The sequence below is a fragment of the Dreissena polymorpha genome, chromosome 11, assembly GCF_020536995.1.
Source record: "Dreissena polymorpha isolate Duluth1 chromosome 11, UMN_Dpol_1.0, whole genome shotgun sequence".
Taxonomy (NCBI): Eukaryota; Metazoa; Mollusca; class Bivalvia; order Myida; family Dreissenidae; genus Dreissena; species Dreissena polymorpha.
Window position 1 is genome coordinate 63448753 of NC_068365.1, and position 12253 is coordinate 63461005.

Here is a 12253-nt window from a genome sequence, read left to right on the forward strand (position 1 = left end):
AATGCAATCCTAGTTTTGGCTACATTACTCACTAATTTCATCCCTGTGCTTTGTTTATTTGCCTAGAAAAGTGTCTCCCATACGTTTAGATTTTTCACAATTTACCTTCAAAATTTTGTTCTGTTTCTGCAGCGTGAAATATTGACTTCCGACAAAAGTGAAAACCTCCTTTTTGAAGATTCAAAATTTCCTTGCTAGGGAGCTGTGGCTAGTTGTAATGTTTTTTTCCAAAATTTTGAGACATTCTTTCTACAACCTAACACAAGAAATACATCTTATAAATACCTAATTGATTTTTAAAGACCATAGGTAACACCTACCCTAAAGATATGTAATTTTCATGGACCCCCCTTTCACTGATATATCCCCTGCCACCTTAAGTTTTTTAATATATGCATAATAAAACAAAAAGCTTTTGTTATATTAAAATATAATGTTAAATGAATTAAATGCAACATTTCTGAACTGTATCCTGTGTTTTGTTTGTATTTCATAGTAATTCCAAAAATTCACACAATTCAAGGGAAACAACCAGAACAGAAATAATCAAAAAAATAGTGTTCCTATTCACAACATTTGACTCTATTTAGTAGAGAAGCACACAAGTTATATGTCAAATGTTTTAAAATGATTATTGACACTATCAATCAGTCTTACAGATGTATATTCCCATATGATTACATAATACATGCACCAAATATTGATATTCATTCATTAAAATACCATTCAAAATTAGATCACTCCATAAGAAATCACAGCACAGTTATAAAAACAATCACGCTAGGAAAAACAAAGGTGTACTTTTCAAAAAAGGAGAATTTCCAAACTATAAAGTTTCTGCAGGCATGTGCCCTGTGTAGAGAAACAAGTTCAAGATTCTATTCCGTTGAATTCAGACCCTGACCTGGAAAGTGTCGTGCGATTGGGTGATTCTGTGGCTAACGATGTCTTGAATGCGTGTAATCGTTCTCGGGGTCCACTCGTTCTCCCTATTAAACTGCGACCACATCAAACAGTACCACAGTCTGAAAATCAAAGTGCTACAATTGGAAACAGTGGGCAAATATATCTGACTATGAGAACATCATTGTAAACAAGACACAGCTTGGAAACATTTTCAAGTGCATAAGGAACCTTCATGAGCACATATTTTCCTTTTGTTAATGCTTTGAGGCCCATAACTTAAGTGCTTGATGTTGACACAAAGTTTACTGTGGCATAAATGTGACACATGCATTTTTGATGACATGGCATGTTTATTTTCAAGATAATATAGTGCATGGTGAGCTTTAAGCCTTAGCCTTTTGCCGCGGAAACATGCAGAACACCATAGACGCTTGGAGTGTACGCCCCCTTCCAGATGTGGCATTCACTTATTATTTCGTATTTATTATCAAATAAATGCTTCAATCTTAGTCTTTCTTCATCGGTTAGGTGTCACATGAAGAAATATGTTGCCATAATGACTTCAAATAAGAAGAAAAAAAGAATTTATGTTTGCGGCATGTTACAAACCACTATTTTGCATAATTTTCCTATTTTTACCAACTTTTTCTACAAAACTGCAGACTTATCTTGCTTATTTAAGTATTCAAGCTCAGAAAATGTGCAAATGTAGATGCTATTACACAAATATGAGTTTAAACATTGTTTTCCAGTGCGAAACCAGCACACGTGAAATTTTCCTAAAATTAGCAATGGTTTTAACATTATTACCTCCCTTTGTTTTCCATAATCTCAACCATAGCGGTTAAAAGATATATGCAAAATTATGTTCGATTTGTTACCGCAACACATTTGTGGAATACATGTATCAATTTTCGTATGATATACACAATTTTAAAATTTTGCGTTTTGCTATTAAGGGGGCAGGGGATATATTTTTGACCAAATTTCGAGTTCCGAAAGGCCGCAAACAGTCAAATCCATTGCATCAAAACAGAAAGTGACACAAGAAAGCCTTTTTGTGTCAGTGTCATAGCATAGGCAATATACATTGAAAATACAACCAAAGACAAGGCTGGCTTCTTCACTTGTGAAACTATGGCCCTTGATCTTTCCCCCCACCCACCTCATTTTTAATGAAAAATTGAGAAATTTGACCCATTTCATGGCATGCACAGAACATTCAAACAGAATGCAATCCTAGTTTTGGCTACATTACTCACTAATTTCATCCCTGTGCTTTGTTTATTTGCCTAGAAAAGTGTCTCCCATACGTTTAGATTTTTCACAATTTACCTTCAAAATTTTGTTCTGTTTCTGCAGCGTGAAATATTGACTTCCGACAAAAGTGAAAACCTCCTTTTTGAAGATTCAAAATTTCCTTGCTAGGGAGCTGTGGCTAGTTGTAATGTTTTTTTCCAAAATTTTGAGACATTCTTTCTACAACCTAACACAAGAAATACATCTTATAAATACCTAATTGATTTTTAAAGACCATAGGTAACACCTACCCTAAAGATATGTAATTTTCATGGACCCCCCTTTCACTGATATATCCCCTGCCACCTTAAGTTTTTTAATATATGCATAATAAAACAAAAAGCTTTTGTTATATTAAAATATAATGTTTAATGAATTAAATGCAACATTTCTGAACTGTATCCTGTGTTTTGTTTGTATTTCATAGTAATTCCAAAAATTCACACAATTCAAGGGAAACAACCAGAACAGAAATAATCAAAAAAATAGTGTTCCTATTCACAACATTTGACTCTATTTAGTAGAGAAGCACACAAGTTATATGTCAAATGTTTAAAATGATTATTGACACTATCAATCAGTCTTACAGATGTATATTCCCATATGATTACATAATACATGCACCAAATATTGATATTCATTCATTAAAATACCATTCAAAATTAGATCACTCCATAAGAAATCACAGCACAGTTATAAAAACAATCACGCTAGGAAAAACAAAGGTGTACTTTTCAAAAAAGGAGTATTTCCAAACTATAAAGTTTCTGCAGGCATGTGCCCTGTGTAGAGAAACAAGTTCAAGATTCTATTCCGTTGAATTCAGACCCTGACCTGGAAAGTGTCGTGCGATTGGGTGATTCTGTGGCTAACGATGTCTTGAATGCGTGTAATCGTTCTCGGGGTCCACTCGTTCTCCCTATTAAACTGCGACCACATCAAACAGTACCACAGTCTGAAAATCAAAGTGCTACAATTGGAAACAGTGGGCAAATATATCTGACTATGAGAACATCATTGTAAACAAGACACAGCTTGGAAACATTTTCAAGTGCATAAGGAACCTTCATGAGCACATATTTTCCTTTTGTTAATGCTTTGAGGCCCATAACTTAAGTGCTTGATGTTGACACAAAGTTTACTGTGGCATAAATGTGACACATGCATTTTTGATGACATGGCATGTTTATTTTCAAGATAATATAGTGCATGGTGAGCTTTAAGCCTTAGCCTTTTGCCGCGGAAACTACACCGCAGAACACCATAGACGCTTGGAGTGTACGCCCCCTTCCAGATGTGGCATTCACTTATTATTTCGTATTTATTATCAAATAAATGCTTCAATCTTAGTCTTTCTTCATCGGTTAGGTGTCACATGAAGAAATATGTTGCCATAATGACTTCAAATAAGAAGAAAAAAAGAATGTATGTTTGCGGCATGTTACAAACCACTATTTTGCATAATTTTCCTATTTTTACCAACTTTTTCTACAAAACTGCAGACTTATCTTGCTTATTTAAGTATTCAAGCTCAGAAAATGTGCAAATGTAGATGCTATTACACAAATATGAGTTTTAAACATTGTTTTCCAGTGCGAAACCAGCACACGTGAAATTTTCCTAAAATTAGCAATGGTTTTAACATTATTACCTCCCTTTGTTTTCCATAATCTCAACCATAGCGGTTAAAAGATATATGCAAAATTATGTTCGATTTGTTACCGCAACACATTTGTGGAATACATGTATCAATTTTCGTATGATATACACAATTTTAAAATTTTGCGTTTTGCTATTAAGTTTTTTAATATATGCATAATAAAACAAAAAGCTTTTGTTATATTAAAATATAATGTTTAATGAATTAAATGCAACATTTCTGAACTGTATCCTGTGTTTTGTTTGTATTTCATAGTAATTCCAAAAATTCACACAATTCAAGGGAAACAACCAGAACAGAAATAATCAAAAAAATAGTGTTCCTATTCACAACATTTGACTCTATTTAGTAGAGAAGCACACAAGTTATATGTCAAATGTTTAAAATGATTATTGACACTATCAATCAGTCTTACAGATGTATATTCCCATATGATTACATAATACATGCACCAAATATTGATATTCATTCATTAAAATACCATTCAAAATTAGATCACTCCATAAGAAATCACAGCACAGTTATAAAAACAATCACGCTAGGAAAAACAAAGGTGTACTTTTCAAAAAAGGAGTATTTCCAAACTATAAAGTTTCTGCAGGCATGTGCCCTGTGTAGAGAAACAAGTTCAAGATTCTATTCCGTTGAATTCAGACCCTGACCTGGAAAGTGTCGTGCGATTGGGTGATTCTGTGGCTAACGATGTCTTGAATGCGTGTAATCGTTCTCGGGGTCCACTCGTTCTCCCTATTAAACTGCGACCACATCAAACAGTACCACAGTCTGAAAATCAAAGTGCTACAATTGGAAACAGTGGGCAAATATATCTGACTATGAGAACATCATTGTAAACAAGACACAGCTTGGAAACATTTTCAAGTGCATAAGGAACCTTCATGAGCACATATTTTCCTTTTGTTAATGCTTTGAGGCCCATAACTTAAGTGCTTGATGTTGACACAAAGTTTACTGTGGCATAAATGTGACACATGCATTTTTGATGACATGGCATGTTTATTTTCAAGATAATATAGTGCATGGTGAGCTTTAAGCCTTAGCCTTTTGCCGCGGAAACTACACCGCAGAACACCATAGACGCTTGGAGTGTACGCCCCCTTCCAGATGTGGCATTCACTTATTATTTCGTATTTATTATCAAATAAATGCTTCAATCTTAGTCTTTCTTCATCGGTTAGGTGTCACATGAAGAAATATGTTGCCATAATGACTTCAAATAAGAAGAAAAAAAGAATTTATGTTTGCGGCATGTTACAAACCACTATTTTGCATAATTTTCCTATTTTTACCAACTTTTTCTACAAAACTGCAGACTTATCTTGCTTATTTAAGTATTCAAGCTCAGAAAATGTGCAAATGTAGATGCTATTACACAAATATGAGTTTAAACATTGTTTTCCAGTGCGAAACCAGCACACGTGAAATTTTCCTAAAATTAGCAATGGTTTTAACATTATTACCTCCCTTTGTTTTCCATAATCTCAACCATAGCGGTTAAAAGATATATGCAAAATTATGTTCGATTTGTTACCGCAACACATTTGTGGAATACATGTATCAATTTTCGTATGATATACACAATTTTAAAATTTTGCGTTTTGCTATTAAGGGGGCAGGGGATATATTTTTGACCAAATTTCGAGTTCCGAAAGGCCGCAAACAGTCAAATCCATTGCATCAAAACAGAAAGTGACACAAGAAAGCCTTTTTGTGTCAGTGTCATAGCATAGGCAATATACATTGAAAATACAACCAAAGACAAGGCTGGCTTCTTCACTTGTGAAACTATGGCCCTTGATCTTTCCCCCCACCCACCTCATTTTTAATGAAAAATTGAGAAATTTGACCCATTTCATGGCATGCACAGAACATTCAAACAGAATGCAATCCTAGTTTTGGCTACATTACTCACTAATTTCATCCCTGTGCTTTGTTTATTTGCCTAGAAAAGTGTCTCCCATACGTTTAGATTTTTCACAATTTACCTTCAAAATTTTGTTCTGTTTCTGCAGCGTGAAATATTGACTTCCGACAAAAGTGAAAACCTCCTTTTTGAAGATTCAAAATTTCCTTGCTAGGGAGCTGTGGCTAGTTGTAATGTTTTTTTCCAAAATTTTGAGACATTCTTTCTACAACCTAACACAAGAAATACATCTTATAAATACCTAATTGATTTTTAAAGACCATAGGTAACATCTACCCTAAAGATATGTAATTTTCATGGACCCCCCTTTCACTGATATATCCCCTGCCACCTTAAGTTTTTTAATATATGCATAATAAAACAAAAAGCTTTTGTTATATTAAAATATAATGTTTAATGAATTAAATGCAACATTTCTGAACTGTATCCTGTGTTTTGTTTGTATTTCATAGTAATTCCAAAATTCACACAATTCAAGGGAAACAACCAGAACAGAAATAATCAAAAAAATAGTGTTCCTATTCACAACATTTGACTCTATTTAGTAGAGAAGCACACAAGTTATATGTCAAATGTTTAAAATGATTATTGACACTATCAATCAGTCTTACAGATGTATATTCCCATATGATTACATAATACATGCACCAAATATTGATATTCATTCATTAAAATACCATTCAAAATTAGATCACTCCATAAGAAATCACAGCACAGTTATAAAAACAATCACGCTAGGAAAAACAAAGGTGTACTTTTCAAAAAAGGAGTATTTCCAAACTATAAAGTTTCTGCAGGCATGTGCCCTGTGTAGAGAAACAAGTTCAAGATTCTATTCCGTTGAATTCAGACCCTGACCTGGAAAGTGTCGTGCGATTGGGTGATTCTGTGGCTAACGATGTCTTGAATGCGTGTAATCGTTCCTATCTATTCGTTCAGCCCTATCTATTCGTGAACAATCTTCACGCGAAATTTGCCGCAATCCGAACGGTCGCGCGTGCCCGGTTTCTATACAAGTTTTGACAGGAGATATTTTGCTCCCCAGATATGTGAAAAATGCGAACTAAAAACGTAAGTAATCTATTCAATTTAACTATTTTTCAAAATATAAACCAACCTTTCGCCCAAAACAGTCATCCTTTAAATGAAATATGCATATAATTCACATTTTTTCTCCGTGTTTACATTTGTCTTTCCGTCTGCAAGGCTGTTAGGATTGCCCGGATCAAATGACGTAATTTTATCAAGTCACACAGATGCTTTAGCTCAAAAATTGAGGCCCGCAATGGGGTTACTGCGATGTCCGTAGTCAATTAATTTTCAATTAACGTTATGGCGTTTATCTTTTTGCAAATTCTACAATTGTTGAGCCCAATAATTCCTAATAATTTCTTTCGTTCAAAAGCCCACTCCATCCAGATATCATGGCAAGTATAGAAACTATACAAAAGATAACATTCTAAAGGCTTACTATGAAGTAAAGAATCATAGATCGTCTCTGCGCAAGGCGGCGAGGGAATATGGTGTCCCCTACCAGACATTGAGGGACAGAGTCTCTGGCAAGGTTGATCCTGAAGATTTTGCGAGGGAAACCGTACTTGAGACAGAAGAGGAACTGGGGCTGGTAGAACATGCGGAACAATGTGCAAGATTGGGATACGGGTATTCAAATATGGAAATGAAAAAACTTGCCGGCGAACTGGCGTTCAAGCTTGGAAGAAGGAAAAGAGACAAACCCCTAAGTAACTGTTGGCTTTATGGTTTCTTGGGACGTTGGAGAGAAAGGCTTTCAACACTAAAGCCATCTGCTCTGGATTCCAACAGAGCGAAAAATACAACCCCAGAGGCCGTTCAGACATACTTTCACAATCTTAAGAATACCATTGACACCCTACATCTTGAAAACAGGCCAGACCTGATATTTAATATGGACGAGACTGGCATAAGTCCAGAGCACAGACCGCCAAATATTATTGCCCCTTCCAATGAAAAACCACATTCAGTAACGTCCCCACGATCAGCAACGACGACCCTCATAGCATGTGCCAACGCAGCTGGAAGCAACATACCTCCCTACTTTGTTTTTAAAGGTGAGGTATAAAAACGAATATCGAATATCTTTGCCATTAACCATAGTTTATACAATTTTACGTCAAACTATTTTTATTACGAACATGACTTTATAAGTAAAAAAACACTGTGAAAGAAAGAGAAACTCAATATGTAATCTCATTTAAAACGATAAATTGATAGTGACCAAATGATATTACGTCTTTTTCGATCAATACTACCGATATGTTTCGGACTTAAATCTAAATAATATGTTATAATTTAACAGGTAAAAGATTCAACGAAGACTTAATGCAAGGTGCATCTGCTGGGGCCGGTTATGCTATGTCCGATTCCGGGTGGTCAACGACAACAGTTTTTCAGGATTACCTAAAAATCCATTTTCTAAAACATGTAAAACGGGACCACGAGAACCAACCCGTCCTACTTATACTTGATGGGCATACAACTCATACATCATCCGAGTTGATCCAATGGGCGCTTACCAACAACATACACATATTTGTATTGCCGGCGCACACTTCACATGTTTTACAACCTCTTGATGTCGCAGTGTTCGGGCCATTCAAGCGGTTTTATTACAGCGAATGTTCCGCGTACATGAAAACAAACATGGGTAAAATCGTAACTAAGTACGATATAGCTGCCATCGCCTGTCAAGCGTATCTAAAGGCTATGAGTCCGTGGAACATTGTGTCTGCCTTTAAGAAAACAGGAATATACCCACTTGACAAGACAGCAATTTCACAGAACCAATTATACCCGTGTGAAGCATTTAGAGACGAGACACCGCTTCAAAAGATAAATGCACTTTGTTCAGGAAAAGAGGCAATCGATGCTTATCTACAAAAAAAGGCAGACGCAGAAAAAAATAAAACAACTGTGCAAACAAATAAGAAATGTAACTGCATGAATAAGAGAAAAAAACTTTCTAAACCAAACCCTGGTGGTAAAGAAATCACGAGCGAGCAGTACATTGAAGAAGTAGACTTGTATTCCTCCAAAAAGGTTGACGTGACCCCAGCGTTTCCGCAGCTCACAAAAAGTCCACAGCCCTCTACAAGTGGGTTAAATGTCATTCACGTAAATGACATTCACATAAATGACAGCGACAACTCAACTGATTCAGAAGGGGAAAGCGAGGTCTGCTGCGTATGTGGACTTTTTTATCCTCGCAGAGCTGACGAAAATTCGTTTATTAAAATAGTAAACTGGGCACAGTGTGATGAGTGTGGACATTGGGTTCACCTTGCTTTCTGTGACAAGAAAAGAGTCTTGAGGAGGGGAGATGCTTTTCGGTGCATGCACTGCATAATTTAAACTTCGAAAGACAAACTTTATCTTTTTGTTGTTGTTAATATTACAAAGTTTATTGTTGTTTAGATGTGTATCTTATTTCTACAGTTGTTATTTGTGTTTATTTTATGATTAATGACAGGAAATATAATTTCGGACGGCATATGTAATATATTCTCGTGGCGAAAGGGCTCATCTTTTATGTCTCAGTCATAGTGCAATTCACCGATCTGTGTTTCCCCTTCCGAGGCCTCAAATTGTGTGCGCGTGACGTCATCGAATGATGTGAACGAATACATAGGAAACGTTTGGATGATTCTGATTTGTCGACAGCAACCTTTTCGTAAGTAAATAAGTTGTGTTACCGAAGTTATCGACAAGTTTTTGTTGTTTAAACTTATAGATAAGATATTGCTTGAACTTTGTGTAATAGTTTCATTCATCCATATCAACATGTAAGGCGCATGCGCGCGTTCAACCTCTTAGGTGGACGAATAGACAGGAAAACAGGCTATTTCCCATGTTACATCGTCTGTTGACATTTTTACACAAATGACGGTTTGCGCATGCGCGAAGCACTTGCTGTAAACACACTAAAGTTTAGGTCACACTCAACCAATTGTTCCTTAATTGAATTGTTAAAATCAATTGAGAAACAATGGGTTCACTTTGAGAATTCCAATGAAACACATTTTTGTTTTTATTTTTCAGAAACAACCTATCAGACTGATGAAATGCAAGGCATATTCTAGGGAAATGATGATGAGTGCATACAAGGCAGTGAAAGATGACCATTTGCCAGTTGATAGAGCAGCAATCATGTATGGTGTGCCAAAACAAACACTGAGGGACAGAGTGTTGAACAAAGTCAAGATCAGCTCAAGGTGGGGAAAAGATTCATTATTCACCCATAAAGAAGAAGAATTGCTTGTTAGCCATCTGGAAGGGTTGGCCCAGGTTGGGTATGGCATTAATCGCTCTCAGTTGAACATTCTTGCAGGTGATTTGGCTGTGAAACTGGGTAGACGTTTAACTGACTCCAAACTAAGCAACAACTGGTATTATGCATTCTTGAGACGATGGACACACAGGCTGAAAGTCATTAAACCAAGGGGTCTTTCATCAACAAGAGCAGCCGCTGTCACACAGGAGAATATTGACAGCTACTTCAGGGATTTGGATGCTTTTCTTACCAAGTACTCCCTGAAGTGTAAGCCACATCTAATTTATAATCTGGATGAGACTGGCATTCAGCCAGAGCATCGACCATCAAAGGTTATCACAGGAGTTTCGTCAAGCAAAACTCAAGCTGTCACCTCTCCGAATACAGGCACCACAACCATTGTAGCGTGCGTAAATGCGGCCGGAACAGCTCTACCCCCTTACTATGTGTTCAAGGGAAAACGGACAAACGATGACCTATTGAAAAATGCAGCAGTTGGTGCCAACTACGCCATGTCGGATTCTGGATGGGTAAACGGGGAGGTATTGATGAAGTACCTTGAAGAACACTTTCTGAAATTTGTTCAACGAGGATCAGGCGACATTTCCCAACCTATACTGCTCATATATGATGGCCATGCTTCACATGTCTCCATTGACATAGTCAACTGGGCAAGAGAGCACAATGTCATACTGTATGTGCTACCCCCACACAGTTCTCATGCCCTCCAACCATTGGACATTACATGTTTTGGGCCGTTCAAGTCTATTTTCCACAATGAATGCCATCTATACATGGCTAAGCAGAGGGTAAGAGTCATAACAAAATATGACATAGCTGACTTGTCCGGGAAGGCTTACTTAAAATCTATGACACCAGCAACAATCCAGTCTGGATTCCGGAAAGCTGGCATATCGCCATTTGATCCGACAAAAGTACCAGCAGAAATGATAGTGCCGTCTAAATCATTCCCCAAAATCATTCCAGAATTGCCAATTAGGACCATGAAAGAGCTCCTAGATGAAAAGTTAATGGAAACAGCTCCAAAAGCCAAACTTGAAAAACCAAAAGCTAATAAAAATAAGACACAGGACAAAAAGAAGAAACCAAAAATGGGTGGAAAGGCCATTACAGAAGACTGTACATACTTTCAGCTGCTAGAATACCAACAACAGAGAGAAGAAAATAACACAAAAGAAAAAACAAATAGATCAAAACAAAATTTGCACAAATCACCCCAACCAAGCACAAGCAAAGGAAATATCGTGGACTCTGACATTGAAAGCGAAATTGAAGACGAAGATCCAGCTAACAACTGTTGTATATGCAAGAAGTTTTCACCGCCAGGATTGGATCAGTGTGATGAACTTGTGATCGTCAAATGGGCCCAGTGCACAGCGTGTGGTCATTGGTGCCATCTGCGATTTTGTTCACAGATCAGAGTAGTGCGCCGGCTATCTGATTTCTTCTGTCCGCATTGTGCTGAAAGAGAGTGTTAAATCTTTTGACAGTTACTGCATCTGTTAGGTTGTTTAAATAGTATTTTTATTAAATTGTTATGGATCAGTTAATTTCATTCCATCAGTATTTAATGTTTATAATTGTTTTTGTTGTTGTGTAAATAGTAAGTGACTATCAAGTAATTATTGAGTTTATGCACAGCAATGACTTTTGCATATTTGTCAATAAAATCAATTGTGAAGATATTTTGCAATAACTGTTTATTGACTTTTCTTGCATTAGCTTTATTAACAGAATTTTGCTGTTTTAATTCTTAATTATTGATCAACTAATTTGTTTATCATTTAAAATTATTTATTGTTATAGAAAATAAAATTGCATATGTATTTCAATAAAATTTTATGATTATTGTTTGAAATAAATTAGTTATAAAACACACACACACACACACACACACACACACACACACACACACACACACACACACAATAAAACACTTACTTGGTTTGCATATAACATTCAATAAAGAATGTAACCTGCAGTTTATATTGCATTAGTGTGTTTACAGCATGACATATTTGCTTACATACAACAGCCAATCAGAATCCACGACTCAATGAGAACGTATTTCCAAGATGGCCGCTTGACATGATGTAAACAAAACAAATAGTTAGAA

General features: G+C 36.2%; 1 long non-coding RNA gene across 2 annotated transcripts; it reads right to left on the minus strand.

Annotated features, from left to right (window-relative positions):
• Positions 1-844: 844 nt before the first annotated feature.
• LOC127851489 (uncharacterized) lies at positions 845-6725 on the minus strand. 2 transcript variants are annotated; one of them, XR_008035793.1, is made up of 4 exons: positions 6666-6725; positions 4528-4648; positions 3040-3160; positions 845-1025 (listed from the first exon to the last, which is right to left on the minus strand). It is a non-coding gene; the product is annotated as an uncharacterized LOC127851489 (long non-coding RNA). The 2 variants fall into 2 exon arrangements; XR_008035794.1 differs by having other exon boundaries at positions 2242-3160.
• Positions 6726-12253: the final 5528 nt, after the last annotated feature.